Source organism: Phyllostomus discolor, chromosome 6 (genome assembly GCF_004126475.2).
Source record: "Phyllostomus discolor isolate MPI-MPIP mPhyDis1 chromosome 6, mPhyDis1.pri.v3, whole genome shotgun sequence".
NCBI lineage: Eukaryota > Metazoa > Chordata > Mammalia > Chiroptera > Phyllostomidae > Phyllostomus > Phyllostomus discolor.
Genome location: NC_040908.2, coordinates 24,913,004 through 24,940,648, shown reverse-complemented (window position 1 = coordinate 24,940,648; position 27,645 = coordinate 24,913,004). Strand labels below are relative to the sequence as shown.

General features: G+C 38.3%; 1 long non-coding RNA gene across 2 annotated transcripts in view; it reads left to right on the top strand.

The window, feature by feature from the left end:
- The window catches only part of LOC118501066, a 162,180-nt gene that overhangs the window by 84,203 nt on the left and 50,332 nt on the right, over positions 1–27,645 (top strand). Inside the window, exon 3 of one of the 2 annotated variants that reach the window (XR_004903637.1) lies at positions 16,528–16,979. The exons of the other annotated variant lie outside the window; for it this stretch is intronic. This is a non-coding gene — a long non-coding RNA (uncharacterized LOC118501066). Of the gene's footprint in view, positions 1–16,527; positions 16,980–27,645 lie in introns of those variants that run through there. 2 annotated transcript variants of the gene reach the window in all.

Below are 27,645 nucleotides of genomic sequence, written 5' to 3'. Positions count from 1 at the left end.
TATTTCACGTTTCTCTTTTTAAAAAACCTGAGGAGTCTGTTGTTCAATATTTTTAGGTCTCATTTGTATTGGTCACTTAGGCTAGGCTACGCTGCAGAGACATTGAAGCCCTACACTCAGTGGCTTTAAACATGGAGTTGACGCCTCACTCAGGCACTGGGGGCCCAGCAGCTCTGCAGAACACCTGCCTTCTGGGCTGGGATCCATGAATCCGGGTGGTTTACATGTTGTGGCTTCGCTATTTCAACGCGGGGATTCAGGGCTTGCCACAGCAGGGGAGAGAGAGTATGGAGAACGTATGCTGGTTTTGAAGTGCTTCAGACCAGAAGGGACACATATGATTTCTGCTAATAGCTCATTAGCCAGAAATAATCACATTGGCCACCACCTAATTTCCAAGGAGATGGTAAAATGTAGAGGAACACGTGAAATAATTGTTGAATAATAATGACCTCTGCAAAACCTCTGAGGTTTTAGTTTCTATTTCTATATTAACTTATAAACTTATATTGCCATAAAACCACATTAGCATTATAAAATATATATGAGCTTAATAAATAATTACAAAAATAATCACCACCCTGGTTAAGAACATTATTAGCACTCCGAGGCATACCATTTGCCTCTCCTCATCATAACTAACTATCCCAAAGGGAACCACAATCCTGAATTTTATGATAAACCATTTCCTTACTATTCTTTATAGTTTTCCACTTGTAAATGCATCCCTAAGTAATACAGTTTAGTTTTACCTGTGTTAGACTTGATAGATACTGGAGATACATATTAATCTTTTTGCTTATATCATGTAATTCATCTATGTTCTTGCATATAGTTGTAGTTTGTCAGCTACAGATGAAAATTTAGGTAGTTTCCAGGTTCTTTTTTTTTTTTTTGGTATTATGAACAAGGCTGCTCTGAACCTTTGCTGTATAGTGTTGAATGAGGCCCTCTTGTGTATTTATACATTAGTGGAATTGTTGGATCATAGTGTTGGGGGAATTTCCCATTCTAATAGATAATGCCAAACTTTTCTAAAGTGTATGTATCAATGCTTACCAGCTGTATATGAGATTAAGAGATCCGCCTTGCTGTACATGCTTGTCAACTTTGACATTGTCAGACTTCTGAAAATTGCCAGTGTGTTTGGTGTTTAATGGGACCTTCCCTGATTTTACTTTTTACTTTGCTGAGTATTAGTAATATGGAACACTTTTGATGTGTTAATTGGCCATTTGTGTTTTCTCTCTTTGCCTTTTTTGAAGTCCTTGTTCAAGTCTTGTCTAATTTCTTTTAAGTAGGTCACAACTTTTTAATTGATTTCTAGTAGTTGAAACATTTTATAAAAATCTAAAATCCCTTCTAGATAGATGCCCTATGTCTATTCATTAAATATTTAAATAGAGGAAGTATATTGATTTAAATACTTTACCTGATTATTCTAACATCTGCCATTTAAGAGGATCTAATTTTTTTTTTTAAGATTTTATTTACTTATTTTTAGAGAGGGAAGGGAGAGAGAAAGAGAGGGAAAGAGAAACATCAATGTGCGGTTGCTGGGGGCTGTGGCCTGCAATCCAGGCATGTGCCCTTACTGGGAATTGAACCTGCGACATTTTGGTTTGCAGCCTGCGCTCAATCCACTGAGCTATGCCACCCAGGAGGATCTAATCTTTTTTGTTGTTTCTGTTGCCTTTTGCCCATTTTGGATTGGTTCCTCATGTGTTTTTGATTTTTTAAAATTGTGAGTTTATGTTCCTTGGGAGTTTATCTATGATAATTCTTTCAAGTTTTTGTTTTAAGGTATTTTCTTCCAGAGTAGTATGCTTGCTTCCAAGGCATATTGCTGATTCATAACCAACTTTAAATTATTGGCTGAGGCTTGTGGGGAGCCACAGAAGCAAGTAATATTTCAGCCCCAGTCCAGCTGAGATTACGCTTCTTGTTACAAAGTTTCAGAAGAGATGATCGTTCCTCCTCACCCCAGGTCTAATGAAAATGAAATGAGCAAATATTTATTTTCTCCAGTTCAGTACAGAGTCTATAAAATTTTCAGTGAGGCATCATCATCTCTCAGGGATTTTATTCTTTGATGAGAGTCTGTGATCTAAATTCCCACTGGATGTAGTGCTTGTGTTTATGCCTGTTCTTTAGTGGTGTAGCCTGATAAGCATGAAGTTAACAGGCCTCTATGGATCAGCAGATCTTCTCGTGACAGACACCAACATCAGCATTTCGTTCCCTCTGGATTCTGCTTGTCATCATTTTTGCCCCGATGATTGCTCTCAATTTCTTGTCAGTTCTTCTATGCAGTTATAGGGGGTTCTTTTCTTTCCTTTCTTTTCTTTTCCTGCTTTATTCTTCCTACTGAATCTAGCTTTTAAGAATATTCTCTACTATAACACTTTTTCTTAATATCTGATGCCTCGTATTGTGGAAAAATAGGTAAATTATTTTATTTCTTAAATAAGCTGTAGATTCAAGATGATTATTCTAAAACGTCACTTTCTCTTCTTTATGTTACTTCTTGAATGGGAGGAACATTGCTGGGGTTAATCCTGACAGAGTAGAAATGTCCATGTGAGAGGGCAGCGTAGGCCAGAGGGGGGCCAGAGGGGGAAATATTTGAAAACAAACAATAGTGAGGGGAGCTGTTGAGAGGACCGTGTCCTCATATTACGCTGTTTCCTCTTAGCTGTTAAGTGCCACTAGGAAGGGAAAATATTTTGATTGTTATTAAAAGTGAGTTCATGGGCTGTTTGCTTAAATGTAATAATTGAGGAAAGTAGAACTCATTTTCTTTGGAAATGGTGCATCTAGCATATTATTAAGGTCAACTTAACAAATAATGAAAGGTACACAATTTCCTTTCAGACACTGTTGACTAACTTATAAATGTTGATTTACCAGTATAATGGGTCCCTAAACTATATAATTTAATACTGTATAGGAATTATTGCTCTGAAAATCTTTTATTTTAAGGCAACACTATCAGTTTTGCTTTTTGAAATGTTTTTAGTCACCAGTTGAAATATATTCTTATCTTAAAAAGAACACAAAAATAAATAAAATTCTTCATACATTTTCATCTGAACAAAAGCATATCAAAAAAGATTACTAGTAACAATTATGGATCACATTTTTGAATTTCCAGAGGCAATTGCTAAAAGATAATTATGATATTGTAATTTTTATTGTTATATTACTAATTTCTGTTGTCTAAAATATATGATTTAAATATTTAATGTAAAAGAATGTTAAACAATTTTGCACAAGTGGTAGGTAAGCTTGCAAAACTTATTATACAATATAATACTTTCATTGACAGGTTGAAAATGATTAGGCTTGCAGCTTAATAGCAAATAATGTTTTATTAAATAAAAATAAATTTTAGCATATTTTAATAATGTCTTCTTTAGTTCCTCAGGCACAAAATCAAACTTTAAATACAATGTTTACTTTGGAACTTGAGTTTAATCTATGAAACATGCCCATAGTATTGTTAAATTTATTATATACTTTAACTATTGTTTTTGGCTATTGTACAACGCCATAATTATGCAGTACCGACTTGAGTACATTACTGTACAGATTTTATGGGTGGCAATATCCCTTAAAGAATTTTTTCCCTATTAAGAAGTCAAGTGAGTTAAAATGGATACTGATACTTTTTGTAAGTAAGCAAAAATTTTCTTTTTGTTGAGTTTTTAAATGTAACTGTAAGTTTTATCTTACCAGTTTATACTACTTAGGCAAGGACAAAATGTGTTGAGGTAGAATTTATATAACTGTGGAAGGGACATCAATGAGTTTTACTTTCCAAGGACTATTAAATTAGGAGAAGGATACCTCCCACTGTTTAAATATGTTCTAAGCTCCACTTTCAAAAATAAATGCATTAAACAGTATTCCTCGGTGGCAGAGTGCTAATTGTTCCTTAGTACACATTCTCCCACCTTTCTTTTTTAGAATAACATCCTCCAGCCTGTAGCTTGGGCACACAGCCGCGCAATTGGACCACCTTTTGCAGCCTCCCTGACAGCCCGATGCGGCCTGCAGTCCTGTTTCAGCCACAATGGTGTGAGTGGAGGTGATGAGTGCAACATTTATTCTCTGCAAAGGAAATTTTTCTTTTCTTCATTTTTCCTTCTTCCTCATCTGACAGTCTGGAACATGCTGACAAGGTGTCGCAGAGCCAGTTCCAGTCATGCAGAAAAGGACAGCACCCTGTGGGACAGCAAAACAAGAAAGAAGTACCTGGCTCCTTGGAGACATCATGGAGCTGAACTTGCCTCTCTGCTTACCAATTTTCTGTGGGGACCACGTGTGATTCTAGACTGTTAGATTAGAAAAAGGGGGCTTCTGTTTTGACTGGGCCAGTCGAACCAGTGTATTTCTGAGTGTTAACAAAGGTAGCTGGATAGTCTCTCCCCTAACTAACACACCTAAAAATAAGCTAATACGGCTTCTCTGTCTGTGCTGTCAGGTATGATAGGCATTAGCCCTGTGACTATTGAGCAGTTTAAATATGGTTAGTAAGAGTGAGGAACTGTTTTTTAACTTTATTCAATTTTAATTTATTTAAATTTAAATGGTCTATTTGACTAGTGCGTATTGTTCTAAAACACAATTCTAAACTCTTAGACATTATTTGCAACTAATACACTAAACTGTAAATTTGTAAGGTTGAAATTGTAGAGACAGACACATTGATTACAAAATCAATTAATCAGGTTCTTCTAAACATTTAGAAAAACTAAGTGCTTAGATATCACATTTTAAAATGAGTTTTGAGTACCTTAATATCAGGAAAAAGACACAATAATTACCAAAGTTCTTATGATTTATTTTTATACTTCTTATTAAGTGAATTCCAGAGGTATTTATTCTATGAATTTAAGTTTATTGCTTTATTAACTTAGAATATATTATTATTACTATATATCTTTCTTCCTAGGTTAGAATTCCATTTTGAACTTCCCCAAGTTATAGGTTCTGAATTATTAAACAACTGCTTTTTTATTGGGACATCGAATGATTAGTTATTGGAGTCTATTTGCAATTTTTCCATGTGAGATAACATGCTGTGCCCTGGGTCTGTTTTAAACGAAATAAATCTGTGCCAATGGGACTTTCTAAGCTCACTGTATATCTTTTCATACTGGCTTTAGTTTTTTGGAACTTGTTTTCCTCCAAATGGTATGTTCTTTAAGTTCCCTTTAGACAATGCTATAACCTCCTGAAATTGATGCATTTTGATTTCCTTTACAAGCATGACTAGAAAATTATACTTAATACCTAGCAACAAATTATTTTAATTTTTAAGGTTATCAAGGTTTTCTCTCCCAGGAGACAAGGGATAAATCCTGAATAAAAACATCACCCTTTTAGTATTTTGACTAATTCACCAGCTTGGAATACAGTTACTCTGTACATGACCAGAGATACTGATTAACTTTGGCTTATCTTTCTTCCTTGTCTTTGGACGTGACCACTAGTAATGAGCCTTTCCTGGTTTGGAATGGTCTCTGCCATTACTGAGGTAATTTGACTTACTCCAGTTCCTTGTATTCACTCTATTTACACAGATTAAGATGAGTATATTTGCATTTGCTATATTTTTAATAGAAGAGAATACTAACGTATATTAATCTCTATGTTAAAAATAATATAAAGTAACTTTATCATTAGGATCATTTTGCTTCTGTAGTTTTATGTAAATTTACAATTTTATTTTTCTAAAAGTAACATAATGGATAGTTAATTGCCCAATTTGTACTAATTGACTAGCTATTCTTTGCTATTGGATACTCAAGTAGTTGCAAATTGGCAATGAAAATAAGCTGTCTCCTTGTCTCCTTACCTCAATGTCACATGTATTTTGACAGTATCCTTACTTTTTAACCTCAACCAGGTATATTCTATTTATGATTCTTTACTTGGGATTAGTTACCTTGTAAGTTTCTTTGCTCTTTTTGTTGCAAGGGGTGCACATGAATGTTGGTGATGAGCTAACTTTGAGTTGGGTTACTTCTAATGACAGAAATGTAATTCACACACACAAACATGCATATTCATTTATTTAAGGGCTTGGGTTCACATTGATTTTTTTTCATTTTAACAACTAATGTGATTAAATTTTTTACACTTTAAGTCTAGCATAAACTTTTTCTTTACAATATGCCATTGGAATTTTAAATGTCTTTTCCAAATTGAAAATGCACTTTAAAAAAAATTCTCAGCTGAGGATATATTTTACTGCTTTTAGAGAGAGAGAGAGGAACAGAGAGGGGGAGTGAGAGAGAGAAAGAAACATCAAAGTGAGAGGGAAACATTGATTGGCTGCCTCCCATATGTTCCCTGACAAGGGATTGAGCTGACAAACTAGGTTTGTGCCCTGACCAGAATTTGAACCCACAACCTTTTGGTGTATGGGACACTCTCCAGCCAACTGAGCCATCTGGCCAGGGCTATTCTCTTTTAATTGAAAAATTTTGCCTCATTCATCACCGTTTTTAAAGGAGGTAGAATAGGGGCTCTATAATAACTTGAGGAATCATAGAATGTTTGAACTGGCAGGTCTTTTAGGGATCAGTAGTTTGTTCCTTTCATTTGATAGGTAAAAAAAAAATCAAATGTTCTAACAGAGTGTACAACTTGCCCTAAGTTGTATGTATGTGTATATGTGCATGTGATTAAACATACATACACTTTAAATTGTTAAAAATTATTTGTCATAACCCTGTAGTTTTCTTTTTTTGTTCTGTCTTTATCTGGTTTTGGAATTAAGATAATACTGGCCTTATAAAAAGAGTTTAGGGGTCTTTCCTCTTCTTGGATTTTTTGGAATAGTTTGAAAAGAATTGAGGTTAGCACTTCTCTCAATGTTTGGTAAAATTCTCCTGTGAATCTGTCTGGCCCAGGACTTTTGTGTCCTGGGAGTTTCTTGATTACTGCTTCAATTTCACTAGCTGATATTGGTCTATTTAGGTTTTCTGCTTCTTCATGATTCAATTTTGGAGGATTATATGTTTCTAGAAATTTGTCCATTTTATGCAGCTTTTAAACTTTCTTGGCATGTAGTTGTTCATAGAAAACTACATGCCAATATCGCTGATGAACATAGATGCTATAATCCTCAACAAAATATTGGTAGATCAGATCCAGTAATATGTTAAAAAGATCATACACCATGATCAATGGGATTCATTCCAGGGATGCAAGGATGGTACAATATCCATAAATCAATAAATGTAATACACCACTTAAACAATACAAAAGACAAAAACCACATGATCATATAAATAGATGCTGAAAAACATTTGATAAAGTACAGCACCCATTTATGATAAAAACACTCAGAAAAATGGGAATAGAGGGAGCATACTTCAACATAATAAAGGGCATATACAAGAAACCTACAGCCAACAACATACTCAACAGGCAAAAACTAAAAGCTTCCCCACTAAGATCAGGCACAAGACAAAGGTGTCCACTTTCACTACTTCTAATCAACAAAGTATTGAAGTTCTAGCCATAATGATCAGACAAGAAAAAGAAGTAAAAGGCATCCAAATTGGAAAGGAGGAAATAAAGCTGTCACTCTTTGCAGATAACATGATAATGTACATAGAAAACTATATAGACTCTACCAAAAAACTGCTCAACCTTATAAATGAGTTTGGCAAAATGGCAGGATACAAAGTCAACATTAGAAATTGAAGGCATTTTTGTACAACAATAATGAAATATTAGAAACAGAAATTGGCAGGGGCAAGAATCCCATTTACTATAAAAACAAGAAAAATAAAATACTTAGGTGTTGGGAACCACCCTTCTTGGTTTCAGAAGCTGTAACCTCCATGGCTAAGGCTGAGTAAAGAAACCTTGGGACCACTGAAGAGACAAAGCTTATCTTCCTGGCAGGGGCACCACCTCTGCCCCCTTTTACTTCACCCTGCTTGGCCCTGGGCAGATAACTGGTTAGCCAATGATGGGTAAGAATCCTCAAGGGAGGGATGACCTAAGACAGACATGGTCACAAAGAGGTCCTCAGGGAAGGACTTCGGGGGCTATAGGAAAAAGGGGTGATGGACTCTCACCCCTCGGCTTTGATACAGCCTGAGACCTCATTCTATCTGCAAGAAGTCTCCTGATCTTTTGGCTGCCTTACTTCCCCCACCTGACTTAAGCCTGAAACAATGCCAGAGGGCACTGCAGCCCTGGGCAGGAACAGGTGGTTCCCCAGGGTGATCAGGCCTAAGAAAGAATGCATAAAGTCCTGTGAAACCTGCTTTGCTAATAATGCCCTAAATTTTCTGATAAGGGTCCAAGCATGAAATGAGTTTGTTTCCCAAAGTTTTGTAGCCCTTTTGTTAACTGTCCCTGACTCAGAATAAGCCCTCATAGTTCTTTGAATGTTATCTATTGTTTGATCCTTACTGCCTGACAATGACTGATGAGGTTTACCTATATTTCTGTGCAAATTGAACCCAATAAAAGCCCACTGAGGAACTGGTTCATGGCCCTTCTTCTCTGAGAGAACAGCCACCTTCCTCCCCAAGCAGATCATGTCTTGGTAGACTTATCCTCATCCATGGTGGATTGGGGGGCTCTGTGGACAGAGCCCTCCCACACTTAGGAATAAACTTAACTAAGGAAGTAAAAGACCTGTACTCAGAAAACTATATAACACTGAAGAAAGAAATTAAAAAAGACACAAATAAATGGAAGTATATACCATGTTCATGGATTGGAAGAATTAACATCATCAAAATGTCCATACTACCCAAAGCAATCTATAGATTCAATGCAATCCCCATCAAAATATCAATGGCATATTTCACAGATATAGAACAAACATTTCAAAAATTTATATGGAACCATAAATACTCCAGATAGCCTCAGCAATTTTGAGAAAGAAGAGCAAAGTAGGAGGGATCACCATACCTGATATCAAACTATATTACAAGGCCACTGTTATCAAAACAGTCTAGTGCTGACATAAAAACAGACACATAGATCAGTGGAACAGAGTAAAGAGCCTAGACATAAATCCATGTCTCTATTGTCAGTTAATATTTGACAAAGGGGGCAGAAGCATAGAATAGAGTAAAAATAGCCTCTTCGATAAGTGATGTTGGGAGGTCTGGAAATGTACATGGAAAAAAATGAAACTAGACCGTCAACTTACACCATACACCAAAAAAAACTCTAGATAGATACAGGACTTAAGTAAACGTCCTAGAGGAACACATAGGCAGGGACATTTCAGATATCCCACACAGCAACATTTCCACCAACACATCCCCTTGGGCAAGGGATTAAAGGAAAGAATAAACAAATGGGACTACATCAACCCAAAAAGCTTCTGCACAGCTAAAAAAATCAACAAAATGGAAAGGGAACAACCATTTGGGAAAACACGTTTGCAATGACACCTCAGAGAAGGGTTTGGTCTCCAAAATATATAAAGAACTCATATGACTCCACACCAGGAAGACAACCCAATTAAAAAATAGGTAAAGGACCTGAACTGACACTTCTCCAAGGAAGACATAAGAGGGCCCATAGACTTATGAAAAAATGTTCAACATCACTGGCCATTAGAGAGATGTGGATTAAAAACAAAATGAGATACCACTTCACATTGGTCAGAATGGCCATCATAAACAAATCAGCAAACAACAAGTGCTGGCAAGGCTGTGGAGAGAACGGAACCCTACTACACTGTTGGTGGGAATGCAGACTGGTGCAGCCACTGTGGAAAACAGTATGGAATTTCCTTAAAAAACTAAAGATAGAACTGCCTTTCAATCCAGCAATCCCGCTGCTGAGACTATACCCTAAGAATCCTGAATCACCAGTTCAAAAGAACCGAGGCACCCCGATGTTCATAGCATTATTTACAATAGCCAAGAGATAGAAACAGCGTTAAGTGCCCATCAGTAAATGAGTAGATACAAAAACTGGTACATTTACACAATGGAATACTATGCAGCAGAAAGATGGAGGTCCTACCCTCATGACAGCATGGATGGAACTGGAGAGAGTTATACTAAGTGAAGTAAGCCAGGCGGTGAAAGACAAATACCATATGATCCCACCTATAAGTACAACCTAATCAACAAAACAAACAAATGAGCAAAATAGAACCAAAGACATAGAAATAAAGAACAAATAGACAGTGATGAGAGGGGCAGGGGGAGGGGGATAATGAGGGATAGAAGGGGAAGGGGCAAGCAAAAGAACATGAATAGAGGACTCATGGACACAGACAACAGGGTGGGGTTCAATTATTGGGGGGAGCAATTGGGAAAAAGGTGGGACATCTGTAACTGAACAACAATAAATAAAATAAAAATATTTGCCATAACCCTCTGGAGTTGGGCTTTTGTGAATTACATATAAAGTGTTTTAGGATTCTCAGGCAGAGTTGTCTTAGGGTTTAGTTTAGGACTGATTATTTACCCCCAAGAGACTGCTTTGAGGTCATACCTGATGGTCAAAACTAAATCAGGCCTCTCTCAGGCCAACCTCAGTCAGTTTAGAAACCCAAGCGATTATCAAACTACTCCATAGTTAGAATGGGAAAAATGTTGTGCCACGGGGACAGTCCAAGTCTCAGGTAACTCTGGGCTCATCCATTCTTGCATCTGCCATGATTGTTCTCTAATTTAAGAAATTTTCAAGGTCAATGGTGCTCCTGTGACTAAATTCTAACATGTAAAATTAGGCAAATCAGTCAATAATCTGAGAATCTTAGAAACCATGGATATCATCCAGTTCAATTTCCTTACTTACAGAACAGTGAAACAAGTATGGTTTAGCTTTTCCAGGATACCAAATTATTGTGGCATCAGAATACCTAGTGAGCAATTTGTTCCAACATTTATAAGAGTTAGAAGAAAAATAAGCCACAATGTCCTTTAATTAGATATTAAACAGTTTTCTGATTGAAGTGTTTTTGGATTACTAGAGTTAAAACTTTCTACATAATATTTTAAGCCATTTTAAGCCAAATAGAAGTCAGAGAAACATAACCAGTGTGCTGCATTCATTAAAAACACATTTTGTAATTTTGCTACGCAGGAGAAGCTGAGGGTGAACAATCATTGTCATTACCATCTCACGTGTAATAAGATAGATGTAACATAATCACCTAACATTTAAAGACTTATCCCTCATCTCCAGGAGAAGCTTTTCTTGGATTGTACTTCCTTGTATTTGCCTCTTTTGTCTTGATTGTCCTTTCTTGCATTTGTTTTTTTTTTTGGAAAGGCCACATGGCTAAGAGCACAAGGGTAAAAAAAAATGTTACTAGACTTAAATACTTGCATTTCTGCCCCTATTGGAACTTAATGCCAGAGAAAATTGTGAAGCATGGTAACATAACCTTAGTGAAGTTAGTAAGACCCATCTATGTTTCCGTGATGGATACATACATGAGTAAGAGTGGTGTTTTGTACAACTAGTTTTACACACACATGATTTTTTTCAATATTATTAAAAACCCACATAATTATAATAGTGGTCAATCCTTTTACTTTAAAAAATGCATTCTTAAACTCACAGAACAAAGATGAGAAATGGAAGCTTTTGTTTAGAATATGTTGTAAAAAGCTGTCACTGAGTCAAGGAAGTAATTTGATAAAGACAGTCGTCGACTAGAAATAGAAACTGCTGTTCACCTCCTGGAACAGCGCCCTGGAAACAGACACGACCTGGCTCCGTTTCATAGGCTTTCCTGGGCTATTAGCTTTATTGTTCAGAAGGTATTGACTTATGCAAAGGAATCAGTAATCTTAACTATTTCTTAGAAGAAATGAACAATTACATGAAAACTTAAGAAAATATCATACAGTTCATTTAAATTCATGGTGCTGCCTTGGTGCTACACTAATTTGTTGTTATGAAAACTCATCCCTGAAGTCCCCTTGTCTGGTACTTTTCTTTTAGCAAATTCTAACAGGGAGGAATTTCACTGAATTCTTATGTCATAATGATTTCTCCGCTTAGTCGGGAGAGATTTTTTTCTTAACCTACTTTAAAGAAGTCAGGAAAACAAGTGCCGAAAGCACATCTAGTGGCGCAGTGTCCTTGGTTCTGCAGCACGAATTGTTTTCTGACATTACGTACAATCATTTATTGTATATTTATTGTGAGGGGAGATAGGTGTCAGAATTGGTACACTGTGACTTTAATGTGCAAAGAACCCATCTACCATTCTTCATTTTATAACTTATCTTGTTTGTTCTCGAGCTGTTATGTTCACAAAGGGGGAAAATAACAATGTCAATTCAAAGTAGTTTTATTTTCCCCCAGTTTAAATAATTTTTTAAAAAAGTGGGGATTCACAAATAGTTCGTGTCTTTTCTTCCCTCTTTTCTCAGCCATTCCAAGATGGGTTTCAACTCGAGAAATGAGGAAGAGCCCACTCCCATGTGTTGTTGAAAGAGAACTGCATGCACATTTGTTGTAGTTCCCTTGAGGTTAAAACCCACTTTCTTTGCTGTATTTTCCGTCTCCTACCTGGGGGCAGAAAATGGTAAAGAATTGCAAGGAAGGAAACCAAATGTCAGTAGATATTTTAAAAATATATATTTTTAAAGATTTTATTTATTTATTTTTAGAGAGGGAAGGGAGGGAGAAAGAGAGAGAGAGAGAGAGAAATATCAATGTGGGGTTGCTGGGGACCTGGCCTGTAACCCAGGCATGTGCCCTGACTGGGAATCGAACCTGCAACACTTTGGTTCGCAGCCCACGCTCAATCCACTGAGCTATGCCAGCCAGGGCTAAAAATATTTTCATTACATTCTTTTTTCATAACACCCCTGGGATTTTATGGAATATTATTCTTATTTTAGAAATAAAAAGTCAAAGACATGAGGGTTAGGAGGATACAAGCCCATAACTCGGGGTTTCCTGGCAATAGAAATATGTCAATCAGGCATATGTATTGGAGCCCCTACATTGTTCTTGAAGTTTTGGGAGCACTAACAAAATCTAAGACGTGGCCCTGTCCTTAAGGAACTTACCATCCAGTCAGGGAGATAAGACTGATGTGCTGTTGACATAAGATGGCAAATGAGTGTTCAATGAATCAGCACTATCGTAGCTCATAGAGAGAGTGATTGATTCAGGCCGGGCTGGTGAAAGGCTTTATGGGGTGAGGGAAATGTGAGTTCCTTATAGAAGTACGGATAGGATTTGTGTTGGCGCAGTGCAGGGAGGATGCGGGGCTAAGGGAAGGACAGGGCTGTAAGAAATGTATGGAAGGTGGAGACAAAACGTTTATTTGAAAACAAATAACCTAGTTCTTTAGTTAATCAACTGTGTAAGAAGTACTTGATGTCATATTTTGAGAAATGTTTGCCCCAATTATTAGTTTCTTGAACAGGGCACTTGGGGAAAGTTGTGACCAAGAAGGAAACTCTGTCAGCACGGTAAGGGGGCTGCTGTGAAGTCACATGCAAGTCCTGAGAGAAATTGGTGGTCAAGGCCAGGACCCAAAGAGTGTGGAAAATGGTTGTTTTGTCAAGGCCGTATGTAGTGGTGTGAGTAAATGTGGAAGGAAGACGGGTGTCTTTACATGTGAGTTGGGTGCGGAGTTCAGAGACTGTGATACTTGAAGACAAGATGGCTCAATGGGAAGCTGGTCAATGGGTGGAAATGCTCTAATCCAAAGAGAGACTCCAGTGCTGAAAGTGGCAAGAGGAAGACAGGGCTCCGTCCCCGAGGGAGTCATTGGGTTAAAGACACAGGCTCCATGAACAGCAAGGGTCATTTAAGCTCTGTGGGAACCTCATCCAACTTCGAGGCTTATGGATGACATGCAGATGTGTGTGACTTGCTCCAGGCAGCGCAATTTACTGGAAAGAATAGATTTGGGCATCAGACAGACCTGGAATTCGGACAAGTGCCAGCTACACCATTGGCTGCCTGTGTGGTCTTGGGGCAGTAACTTTAATATCCATTAAAACATCTCTAACAGAGATTAAACCTCATAATTAAAGAGTCCTGCTGAGAATTGTTAGTAGACGAGGTGGTATATGTAGATTGGCACGTAACAGATATTGAATAAGTATTAATTTTCCTTCCACTTATTGATGTTACTTTCCTATTCTCAGATGCGTTAGAGGCTCCTTCCTAGGTGCCTCACAGTATCTCAGATCAAATGCTGGTTATCTTCACGCCCAAGCCTGTTTTCTTCCTGTCTCCTACTGGATAAAAATATTGCATTACAATACTGTTTATCTTGACTAATGAAGTTCTTGGTGTCTCCTTAGATGTTGTTTATGAGGCGAGTGCCTCACGTCCCTAGCCCCAGTCTCAGCCCTGAAATGATGCTCTACCTGCAGGAATATTGGGTGTGTTCTGCATTTTATTCTTTAGAATTTGAATTAGTTTGCCCCCATTTAAAAATGAGGAGAGGTCATATAAGAGTCCAGATTTCTGGCTTTTCTTGAAAAATGTTAAAATCTGACAGCACCAGGTCTGTATTTTCCATGACCGCAGTTGGGCAGAGATGAGCCGTAGTTACTTCCTGTGGAGGAGTCACGAACTGGGTTTGCCCCAGCTCCCACCATTCCCTCTTTGTGCATGTCCATGCATTCCTGTGCTTTACCCCGTCTTTTCTTCTTCTTGCATTCTTATTCTTATTCTTTTCCTTTTCTTGCTGTTCCTTCCAAACTCAACATTTCACTGTTCTTTATTCTTTTCCTCTTTTACCTTAGTTGTATAAGGTTTTATTTTTAAAACATGTCATTGACAAAGTTTTTGAGTGATGTGTGCCCAACCTCCTTTTAAACATAATCCTTGTAGTTTTTTGTTTGTTTTTACTTTATTTTTATTGTTTACACTATTACAGATGTCCCCATCCTACCCACCCCCTTTGTTCATTAAGCTACTCTTTTACTCTTTTGTTCTGGCCAACTCTTCTCCATGTTATGTTGCTTTATAGTCATAAGATAAAAAAACAGTGGACCTTTAAAAAATTAGTGATTTTTTAAAAGCCTCTCCCACTTATTTATAGGCAAGAAAGCTGAAACACGAGAAGGCTGAGACTTGTCAAAGGTCATTCAATTAATAAATGAAACAAATTAGACCCAAGCCTGTGTCTTTGAAAATAAATTTCTTCAGTCCCCTTTACTCATGTTTTTAAAAGCCTCCCCTTCCTTCTCCCCCAACCACAGAAAGCTTAAACCACTAGTGGTTGAGCTTAAACTCAACCACTAAACCATTGTCATGGTATATTTTCACTTGTGGTAAAATTATCTTTGTTTTGGGTTGTGTCCCTTGCCCCAGAATGCAACAGTTCTTAGTTAAAAATGCTGCGATGTTGTGGAGAGAGCAGAGCAGGAGCTCCAGGGTGGGTAGATAGAGTGGGTGTAGTTTTGCTGTGATAAATGAGAAAGGAGGAGGAAAAAGAGGAGGAAAGAGAACCTGTAGTGTTTCAGCCTGACCCAGGGGGTCTTGTCTCAGGGAAAGGTCAAACCAGGTCGCTGGACGGGAGCCAGGCCACACCTTTGCTTCCCTCTCCTATTCCTACTTGAGGGAACAGCGAGAAAATTATTACATAATACCTTGGGAATTTTCTTTCCCTCGCCGTAGACAGACTTCAGTGGGAATAGTGTTTTATGGGGCACTTCCTGAATGTCCATTTTAATTATGAAGGCTGAGGCTGAGAGGATAAAAAAGTGAAAAGTAACTTTTGCAATGAAAGGTCCTTGAAAACCTCTAACATGAGACAATATGGGAAAGTGAGGATCAAAACTCGAATATTTGCGGCCTCTTTGTTAGTATTTATTGAAAGGGTTGTAATCAGGGCTGACGATGATCCTGCTGACGTGCTAAGTGTTTGTGACTAAGAGCTGGTAAAGGAAAGGTGTGATGGTCTTTACCCGTCACTTAAACACTAATTCAGATATGGCTGTGGAAGTATGTTATAGATGTGATTAAAGTCTATAATCACTTGACTTTAAGGAAGGGCGATTTTCATAGATAATTTGTGTGGGACTTACTCCATCAATTGACAGGTCATAAGAATAGAACTGAGCCTTTCCCCGAATAAGAAGAAATTCTGCCTGTCGGCAGCAGCTTTAGTTTTTGCTGAGAGTTCCAGCCTGCCCTTCCCGACAGCTTACCCTGTAGGCTTCGGATTTGCCTAGATAGCACCAACAGTTGTTCGAGCCAGTTCCTGGCAATACATGTCTTATGTGTTGTATGCCGGTCTGTTTCACTGGTTCACTTTCACTAAGGGGGGAAAGTAGGGAGGTGCCTGGATTGTGTGGTTCCATGTGTAACATTGGCTTCCTGAAGATATTAGAGCTGAGAACCGAGGTGGGGAAAATGGACATGCTTAGATGCTCAGTCCTAGTCCAGATGCTTTCGTAAAATCAGTGAAAGTTTTCTAATTTAGAGGAAGTGGTTCACACTGGCTACTAACAGTGAAACAAAATTTGATAGGCTGATAAGCATGTCCTATGTTCCAACTACCCCAAATAGTGTGGATTTTACATTTTTCAGACTTCAACAACTGAAGTTCCTCAAGTTAGGCCAAGCTCATTTGCCAGTTCTGGATAGCAAGGACAAATGTCAAGCAATTGCACATTTGAGAGGCCACAGAGGTTGGTGATTTTTATTGTCCTTATCCTGAAGACCTCATTTAGAATATGTGTTTCTCTGGAAACATTAATAATGTGCTATCCTCGTTATTAAAGCATTTCCCAACAAAATGCTTCCTTTCTTCAGCCTCCTGCTGTCAGTGCAGGTCCCAGCTCTTTATCACATTGCTTTTACAGAGGGCCGGCTCAGTGCGGCTGTGCCTAGGGATGGCGGGGTGGGGGGGTGGCTCAGGGAACACTAATTGGGATGCAGGCAGTTCGTTCCCGCTCCTTGGCGTAGCTGAGTTAACAGGGTTAGGTTTGTGTGACTCATGAATCATTTCAGAATATTAGCAGAAATGGCATCTAAAAAGAAAATATAAAGACTAGAGAGATCAAAATGTAAAAGCAAACTATTAAAATGAATAAAAATGTATTAAAATAATGAGGAAGATGCTGCCGATGTTTTAGCAAATGAACTAACCTCCTACTCCATCAGAGTACTTGTGCTTTAGGCTTCATTTAAACAATGTTATGTGTAGAGCTGGAGTTCTCAATGTCTGTTTACTTTACAATGTCTCTTAAAAGTGTCTCTCAGGAGCTACCAATCAAGGCAGTGCTCAGGTCTGTTATGATTTTGTAGAAAGGACTACTCATTATTTTACTGAATACTTTTGTAATTCTATGGTGAATATCATTTTTCTGGACAATAGTTATATGAGTAAGTCAGCACTTAGGGGCTTAATGCATTTCAGGTTAGGAAAAAAACCATTGTTTTAGATAAAATGAAGTTCAGTTATATGTAACAGAAAAGCCAAAGCAACAGAGGTTTGTAGGTGTCATTGCCCAGGGAAAGGCGGCTGGAGGTACGCTGTCTAGGGCTGGGGTGGCCTCCCCTGCATCTTCAGGGAGCCAGGAGCTGCTATGTTTCTGCTCCACCACCTTGGAGAATGGCTTCATCCTCAATCATGGTTCAAGATGCACACAGGTGTGCTAGTCATCATGTTTGTGTTCTAAGCAACGAGGAGGACAAAAGGCACTTCCCAGCTCAGTCAGAGCCTGTTAAGAAACCTCCACAGAAGTCCATACAGCACGACCTCTTTTATCTCCTTGTTTGACACTAAGTCCCTGTGTGATACGGGGTGTTAGGGAATGTGGAGACACTGTTGCTGAGCCGGTGGGTCCTTACCCTGAGTGGAGTAGGGGACAATGAAGAAGGTAAAGCACTATCAGTCTCTACCACACATCCCTGTTTGAAAGCACATTAAAAAGAAGGGGAAACAGAAATAGTAAGTGCATTGTCCAAATTGGAAAGAGAGCTAAGCTCAGGGTTCTTAAAAGTCTCACTTCTAGCAGAGTAATTGTTTTATCAATTTCTCACCAGGAACTGGAGTATTTGATTGCTTGGTGGTCTACTGGATGGTATAACTGGAGCAGAGAGAAGACAATGGGTTACTGGAGTAGGGGTGGGAGTACACAGGTGGGGTGTGTGTGTGTGTGTGTGTGTGTGTGAAATGGCCTGGTAAGTGTGAAGATCTGAATGGACTGGTGAATGGCTGGCTAAAGAGTGGAACCTTCCTTATATGCTAATGAACTAAAAATTTGGAAGGTCCATTGTGTTTGGGAAATGGAATGTGATGGTTATTCTGGGCAGAACTTTGAAAGCGTAACTTGTCTTCTTCCTTTGTGTTTAGGAGACTGTGCATTTGTGGTGATGCATGGTAATGCTTTGTGCAACCTTCCATATCTTTTATTCTGAGCAGTGTGTGGTCTCCTTTTGTGATTGGAGTAGATTTATATAGATTAAGGAGTGTTTTAGAATTCACACAGTCTTCATGTTGGCTGGATGTTGGGGAGAAATCTTTGAATCTAATCAATTATCTTTGTGCCAAGGTGTCAGAGGTTCCAGAATCCACTGGAAACCTTTTCAGTGCTAACTGGAGTGTGTAGCCAGTCACAGGATTTTTAAGGCTCATGAGAAGACATTAAGATCATTTGATGATGTCCTAGAGGAGACACATTTCTAAAAATTGGATAAGATCGTAATTATAGTCTTAACTGCATCTCCTTCCCCATGTCCATCTCTCAGGTTTAGTGGGCTGGGAATTGTGAAATATGATGAGTGCTTAAAAGTGTGTAAGTCAGAGCCTCTTAGACTGCACCATACCAACACACCAGTTACTGCCCTCTGTTTCAGCCCAGGACCCCAGGAAGGGCACAACTACTAGGAAATGTAATTGTAGTAATATTTAAAATATTTGTAGTACTATTTGCAAGTATTTAAAATTTGTAAATAGCATAATGTGTGGCTTTTTTAAATAGCAGATTTTTGGAAGATGGTTAAAATAAAGAGTGAATGATAGTATTTCTGAGGAGGTATGTTTCATGTAGTTTTCTAGGTTTGTTCTTCCTGTGGGATTCAGTTATGGGACGAGTTAAGTGTTCAATCATTCATCCATAGCTCAGTGTCCTGACTTTAGAACACAGGAGAAATTTCAAAGTATTTTAGACACAGAAACCTACCAAAATTTTGAGGTGACTAATCTTATCAGAGGAAATGTTTAATGTCATTCTTAACAAACTTCATAATATTATCCCAGTAATCTGCATCATTACCATGTTTAAGAATATTGCAAAGCTCTTTAAATATCCTAAACAGTGTTGATAAATGAAAGATTTAACAATTAATCAGAAGCATCTTTATGGTTTATGTTTAGGCCTATATTACTACATCAAGAAAAACACTAACAATAAAAAATATTATGCCAACTTTCTTAAAATTGGTAGAACCTAAGTAACTATTACATAAACACCAACACTTTAAAGTATTTTGACACAAGCTGTTGAGTCAAAACAAAGTTTCTGATATATACGGGTATTCTTTCTCATGCGATATGTGGCATTCTTTTTTCTCATTTTTTTCCTGGGATACACATTAAAAGCTATATTTTCTGCTTCACACTCTGCTGGTTTCAAATTGGCCTCAAACTCAGGTGGCTTTTTCTTCTGGTCTCTACTACCGGTGTTGGGGTTTCCACCTCGGGGGACAATCAGTTTGCTGACTCCAAACAAGTTGTGATAAATTCTCTAATTTCTGGAGGTAAAAAAAACCCTCTCAGGATAAAGCTTTTCCAAGTTATAGATGTATTTTTTAAATTTCTAAAAATAATTCTGGTGGAATAGAAATTATGGGAACAATTCACTCGAAATCCCTCCACTCTTCTTTAACTTAAGTGAAGGACAATAATGTTTTGTAGCTGTTTTCCAGTTTACCCAACAGCTACATTCAAGGCATTCAGGAAAAGGTTCTCCAAGAATCCATGAAAAAAATACAGGATATAAGCACTGTATGCAAATGTGCACATCTACATAACCACAGGATCCTGGAGGGCTGTAGAGAAGGCTCCTATACACCATGAGTTTCTGTGTCAACAGACAGTCCTCTTAGAAGTTTTAAGTCCTTTGTGGGCAGGACTAGACACTGGTGTCACGATCTCAATACAACTTTAGCTGAGATACAGGGAGGAATTCATTGTGGAGGAGCTTTTTTTTCTTAATTTAATTAGCATTTATTGGATGCCAGCAATACGCCAGGTGTTACACTACGCGCCAGTCTTATAAAGATGAATGAGGTGAAGCCTGCTTCAGGATGAATAAGATGAAGCTCAAGCTTTTAGTTTAAACATTGTCTTAGTTTTTTAATTATATAAAATCACTATATATTAAATGAAAGACACTTTAAAAATTCTGAAAGAACATAGCAAAACCAATTTAATGGCATAAAAAATGTATATCAGCTATGTGGTGCTCTTTAACCTGGAATCAGTCACAAGTTGAACAGTAAGAGATTTATGACTCATTAGGACTAAGAGACATTGTACTTTTAAAAGGAACAGGATATTTAGGTGACAGTTTAACAGGCATTAAATGACCGTGTTCAACCTTGTGTTTCACAAATCTTTAAAAGGGCAACAAAAATATTTGTAATGTGGCTTGCTCTATATTTCTTATTTGTAACAACTTTTAATTGCCATTATGCTAGTGAATTAAATTGTATTGATTTAAGGTTATTTAAAAAAAAATCTTCAAAGGGACTTTAAAAGAGACTTCTTACAGATTCCATTTTATATATTTACAACCTCTTTATTATTGCCCTTTCCTTTTTCTGTTCAGGGTGTTTGCTTTAGTAAAATGTCTTATTTATAACTATGAGTTATTAGGAAATATATGCTCTCATGGTGGTACTTGATAAAGTAAATTTTGAGAGGCAGCTCAATTTATTCAAAGTATAAGTTGAGAATACTAAAAAGTGACCACATTTTTTGCACCTTGAATCTGGGCTAGCGAGAGAACGCAGGGAGGGAGTGAGGGGTGGGGACGGTTAGACCATAGAGATCCAACCATGAGAGGCCTGCGGCCAAGGGAAGGGTTAGTGATGTGTATAGAGGGTTTCTTGGTGGCTGTCCCCTAGAAGAAGACTCTGTCCTCTTTGTGCACTTGCATAGAACCATTTTGGGCTGGACCAAATATACAAAACTTCATGCTATCCTTGAATTTACTGTGATGTGTACTGGGAGACCACTGGCTGCTATGCATGGTTCGATGGTTTTCCAAAATATTCCACAAGGCTAGGATTTGCAGGTGCAGAAAAGGGTAGGTTCCCCTTCTGCCGTCAGGGTGGGTTGTTGTCTGGGCCAGGGTGATACTTTCTGTTAGCATACCCACATGCACAGGCAGGTCTTCCTCAGGGACAGGCACGGTGGACCTGGGGGGACCCGGGGATGTGTTCACACTTGGATGTCAGCAGGAAGCAGGTGCTGCAGCTGTGTTGTACTGGTCTCTCTGTGTTATCGGGAAGGTACTGATGTCCTATCTTGAAGTAATGCCATAAAGGCGAGAGCTTACAATTAAAGTGGTAATATCAAGGCAGGGATGCGGAGGTTTGGAGAGGGAGCTCTGCAAGTCTTTGTCTCAGATGCTAGCAACTTTTGAGGCTGGAGGATCAAAATTCAGGGGGATCTTCTCTTTCAATCACCTTGCAAAGCACAAAAGGTCTCGATGAGGATCAGGTTGAATTCTCTCTTACTTTCTCTCCCTCTTTCAAGTTTTCAATGTTTTCCTTCCAGATCCTCATACTAAATGAAGATTTTCAATCTGGCCATGAGAGTTACATCTATGTCTATGTTTATATCCTTCTCCACTGCCAGCTGCATCTTTATCTCTACATATAATGAGTTTTTTCCCCAGGGAAAACAAAGAAGGCCTTTGCTTAGGAAATGTGATTAAATGTTCTCTTTGGACAGAGGGAATTGAAACAGACACGGTATGTTCTGTAGGCATGGATGATCCTCTGTTGGGAGGACCACAAAAACATGTTCAGGTGAAAACATTCCCTAGGAAACACTCTAAAACATTATGCAAATCAGTTAATAATAAAGTTTAAAATAAATAATAAAGTTTAAAATAAATAATAAAGTTTAAAATAAATAATAAAGTTTAAAATAAATAATAAAGTTTAAAATAAAGTTTCTTTTAATAAATAAAAGAAACTTTATAAATTCTTTGGAGAAAATATCATCTTGGTAATTCTGTGGCAGCTATCTGTGAACTGACATTTATATTTCTTTAAAAAGCAGCATTATTGAAAGGAGGTTGGATTTTTACAAATTAATTCTGTTGTTTTACAATTTTTTGAATATACATGATATCCATGCATATCAAATAGAAAAGAATAGTACAAGGTACTAATGTACAGGTTCAGGATTAAAGGTTACAAACTCTTGTGATTCATTTAACTTTTTTTATGAAAATAATTGTGGTAAAATATACATAGTATGTATCATTTTAACTGTTTGTTAAGTGTACCATTCAGTGTGAATACATTCACAATGTTTTATGTTGTTACATTTTGAAAACCATTGTAACTTGCTTCCAAATCACAATTTTCTGTCTCCATCTACTGGTAGAAAGAAAAGATAGAACAAAGAATTAAAGGAAAAAATGGGTGGAAGATTGAGGAATACACACAATTGATTAAAAGTGTAGATGAAGGTTCTTTCTGACATTTTAATTGGTCTGTTCTACTGGTTTTATAAAGCCATAAAGCACTACCCTAAAATCAGATGGAGTGACCCCAAAGGTAAGGGAAGTAAAGGTAAATAAATAAATAAATAAATGGGACTATTATGGAAACAAAGAGCTTCTGCACAGCAAAAGAAACTGCCAACAAAATAAAGAGACAAGCAAATGAATGGGAGAAGATATTTGCAAACAACAACTCTGACTAGGGGTTAATATCCAAAATATATAAAGAACTCATACAGCTCAACGCCCAACAAACAAGCAATCCAATTAGAAATGGGCAGTGGACTTGCACAGGCACTTCTCCCAAGAAGACATACAAATGGCCAAGACATAAATGAAAAGATGCTCGACTTCACTAGCTACTAGGGAGATGCAAGTTAGAACTACAATGAGGTGCCTCCTCACGTCTGTTAGAATTGCTGTTATCAACAAGACAAGTTGATAATAGCAATTATCAACTCACCAACAAGTATTGGAGAGGCTGTAGATAGAAAGAAACCTTCATTCCCTGCTGGTGGAAAGAAGCTTATGGCAGTTCCTCAAAAAATTAAGATTGGAGTTGCCATAGGACCCAGCATTCTCTCTTCCGGGTATCTACCTGAGAAATTAGAAAACACTTATTCTCAAACATGCATGCACCCTTATCATTGCAGCACTGTTCGCAGTGGCCAAGACATGGATACAACAAAGTGTCCCTCGGCAGATGACTGGATAGGGGAGAAGTGGTGCACGTATACAGTGGCACACTGCTCAGCCAAAAGAAAAGATGAAATACTGCCATTTGCGACCACATGGATGGACCTTGAGAATATTATGCTAAGCAAAATAAGTCAGGTAGTCAGAAAGAGCTAAGAACCATATGATGTCACTCATATGTGAGATATAAAATTGAAACTCATAGACACAGACAACAGTATTGTGGTTGCCAGAGGGAAGGGGTAGACAGTAGCAGGTAAAAGGGGAATATATGGTGGTGGTAGATGATTTGACTTCAGGTGGTGGGCACAAAATGCAAAATACAGACCATGTATCATAGAATTACACACTTGAAACCTATATACTCTTATTAACCAATGTCAATCTAATAAATTTAATTAGAAAAACAAAATAAATCAGATGTAGTAAAAGCAATGGCATTTTATAGGTTATAGAATATTTTCTGAAATAGATATTTATTTACTTTTATGACTATGCTCTTGGTTAGAAAGTTGTTGCGATAGTACATCTGAAATATGATATGTTTTAAAGGAGATTTTATTGTTGTACTAGAGCTTCTGATGGAATTTTGGGCTTTAGACCGGGCAGACACAGTAGGGATCATACCTCTGAATTCTTCATTTTATAACCAAGAAACATGAGGTCTATAAAGATCTATCCTTTTATGGTCCCATTTATCCACCTGGCACATGCTTTGTTGCAGAAAGTATTTTAGAGTAGTTTGTGAGATACATAAAAGATAGGAAGATAACAAATTGGAAGTAGATAAAAAAGGCCCCGGGGAAGGCTAAAAAGAACAGGATCATAAAAAGAGTCAGGACTGAAACTAACTCAGAAATGCCCGCTTTTAAATTCTAGGCATAACCTTGCAGAGGAGAACAGGACTCCTGGAAAACTCTCATTCAGGGAAGCTAAGAAGAACTTTTCTATCAAAAGACTATGGACCTGCTTCAGTAGATTTTGCTGCTTGTTCTTTTGTTTCACACCCACGAAGGTGAACCCCTTGGAATCTTCAGGAGACTCATAATGTGGTGTAGTTATTTAAAAGACATTGCTACATTTCCCAAATGCTCTTTCAACCCAGCTGTGATGAATGTTTTTTGGGAAGTAACTCCTATAATAAGTTAGAAACAGTAATAAATGTATAAGGAGTCTTAGTCAATAACATCAATGCATTAATACTTGAATATTAAAAATATTTCTAGGCATTTGATGTGCATGAGCCTCAGATTACACTCCTGGTCAATGTATAGAAGGAAATATGATTACTTCAGAGATAAAAACCATTAGATTGTTCAGAAAATGGACTGCTATTTACAGTACAAGAATAAAGTGTCTCCTGAGAATTTTATTAAGAGGGCACATTTTCTAAATCAGCATCTTCAAAGGCTTTATTGCAGGAGGCAGTGACAAATTCCCAGGGCTGTGTCTCATGGTGTCCCTCACTGAAAGCTGATTGAGTCTCTCCTGGGTGCGATTCAGCAGAAGTTCTCTCTGAACAATGTGAAGGCTTCTCCTTCAGTCCCGGGAAGGACGCGGGTGCGCTGAGTCCCCCGCAGGGCAGCGTGAGCTTCCCCCTCCTTCAGCCAGCAGGGCAGAGAACTGTGACTTGGCACCCCGAGACTTCCCAGAACTCAGCTTCCCTCCCAATCAGTGTTTCACACACATATTTTGGGCATGTGAATCCTCTGGAATGTTTGTGTATAGTAGGGTTCATTCTTGATGTTGTACATCCTCTGGGTTTTGAGAAACATCTAATGATATGTATCCACCATTGCAGCTTCATATAAAAAATTGTTTTGCTGCCTTAAAAATCCTCTGTGCTCTGCCTGTTCATCCATCCCTCCCCCTAGTCCTTGGCAACCACTGATCTTTTTCACTGTCTGTTTAGTTTTGCCTTTTCCTCAGTGTCATGTAGTCGGAATCATACAGTATGTGGCCTTTTAGATCGGCTTCTCTTGCTTATTAATGTGCATTTAAGTTTCCTCCATGCTTTTTCATGGCTTTAGAGGGGAATAGTATTCTATTGTCTAGATGTACCACAATTTAATTTACCCGTTTACCTGCTAAAAGACATCTTGGTTGCTTCCAGATTTTGTCAGTTCTGAGTGAAGCTGCTATAAACATTTATATGCAGGCTTTGTATGGATGTAAGGTTTCAACTTATTCTGGTAAATTCCAAGGAGCATGACTGCTGGATCATATGGTAAAAGCATGTTTGGTTTTGTAAAAAATTGCCAAACTATCTTCCAAAGTGGTTATACCATTTTATTAACATGAGAAATGAATGAGAGTTCTTGTTGCTCCACATCATCACCAGCATTTAGTGTTGTCAGTGCTTTAGATTTTTGCCTTTTAATAATGTATAGTGTATCTCATCATTGCTTTCATTTTCTTAAACGACATGTGATGTTCAGCATCTTTTTATGTTCCTGTTTGCTATTTGTATATCCTCTCTGGTGAGGTGTCTCTTCAGGTCTTTTGCTCAATTTTTAATTGGATTATTTGATTTCCTGGGCCCCTGGAGGGACCTTCCAACCACGGTTCCCATCTCAAACTCCGTGTCTAGCTCAGGTGTGAGACACACTGGCTGATAAACAGGGCTTGCTCTGTTCTTGAGAGCCCCAGCTCGCACTCACGCCTTACAGAAAATGATGCTTCTGTTACTACAAGACTCTTTCCTACTTCTTACCTCCATTAATGGAGACACTTGGGGAAAGGGCACTGAGTAATTAAGTGTCCAGGGGTCAAATCTGTTATCCGCATGTATGTTCTGGCAGACTGTTTTGTGTAGGGCACCCTGTCGGAGACGGGACTCAACGAAGTTCAACACATGTTCTGACTTTCAAGGAACCCACACTTGATTGAGGAGGTTAGAGCTGTTGGCCCAAACAAAGCCCCCCAACTACTAGCTATACCAGAATATCACTTCCTATTTCTAAACTTTTACATGTGCCTAGGACACTTGATATTTTAAAATATTAACTTCAAATAGCAAATGGAACATCAATATATAAAACTCATAGAAGCAAAGCTGTTTCGGTGGAAATGGTGGGGTGTACCTGGAGTGCCACCTGGCCAGTCTCCTTTTTCTCAGCTGCTGACTTCCGAGGTGTCTCATCAGCACCCCACGTCAAGGAACACATATAAATGCTGCTGGGTGCTTGGAAAGATCCTAGACTCATGTTTAGAAGACTGGGATTTTATTCTTAACTCACTAATAACCTTGGGAAACTCTTTAGCTGAGCCATTAGGAGACATTTGATGAATGCAAACTAGCCAGGCTTCTGTGTTGCAGGTCTTCTTCCATGAGTACTGAGAGTTTCTCAGAGGGATAGACTATACAGGAAGGTGCCTTGGGGAGATCTCCATGGCCCTTATGACCTCAGCATCATTCTGTGTAATTTTTAACACTCAAGAAGGCAGTCTGGAATAGTGGAGGGCTCACATTTTCTGGCCCCGAGTGGAGGCTGCTCATTCTTTTATGTTCCAGTGACAATGCAGAAGGAAGGAAGACAATGAATGCATTCTCCTAACTTTCTTGCTGCTACTAAGGCATGTTTTGTTTTTGTTTTTTTGTTTTTCTGTTTTTCTCAGAAACAAAACCTTCTCCAGTCTTCATCCAACATTTAGGTCATCCCACCTCCAGCTTGTTGCTGGGGTCGTCCTAGCAGCTCGTGTCATCTGCTAACCCAGTGCAGCTGGTTGCTTCCCTCTCTTTAAGGACTTGGGCATTTGATTCATTGTATTCCTCCCCACATCTAGTCTTGCCAAGCTGGGCGTTACCTGAGAGTCCTTGGGGTTAGCCTATCTAGTACCTAGTTTCTTGATATTTTCTTTTCTTTTTTATTTAAAGATTTTATTTATTTATAGAGAGAGGGAGAGTGAAGGAGAAAGAGAGGGAGAGAAACATTGATTGATTGCCTCTCACACAGCCCCAACAAGGGACCTGGCCCGCAACCCAGGCATGTGCCCAGACCAGGAATTAAACTGGCAACCTTTTGGCCTGCAGGCCGGTGCTCAATCTACTGAGCCACATTAGCCAGGGCAAGTTTCATGAGATTTTCCTCTGCAGTGTGGCCAGCAGCCTAATCCACTCCATTCTCCTATTTCAGTGATGGGCTGGAACTGCTTGCTCTCTGAAGCTTTAAGTTCCATTCCTCTCTGATAAAAATCTCTCAAATCCTTTCTTTTCCACCAAACCCACCACACTCCCACCAAGGCTGTTCTTAGATATCAT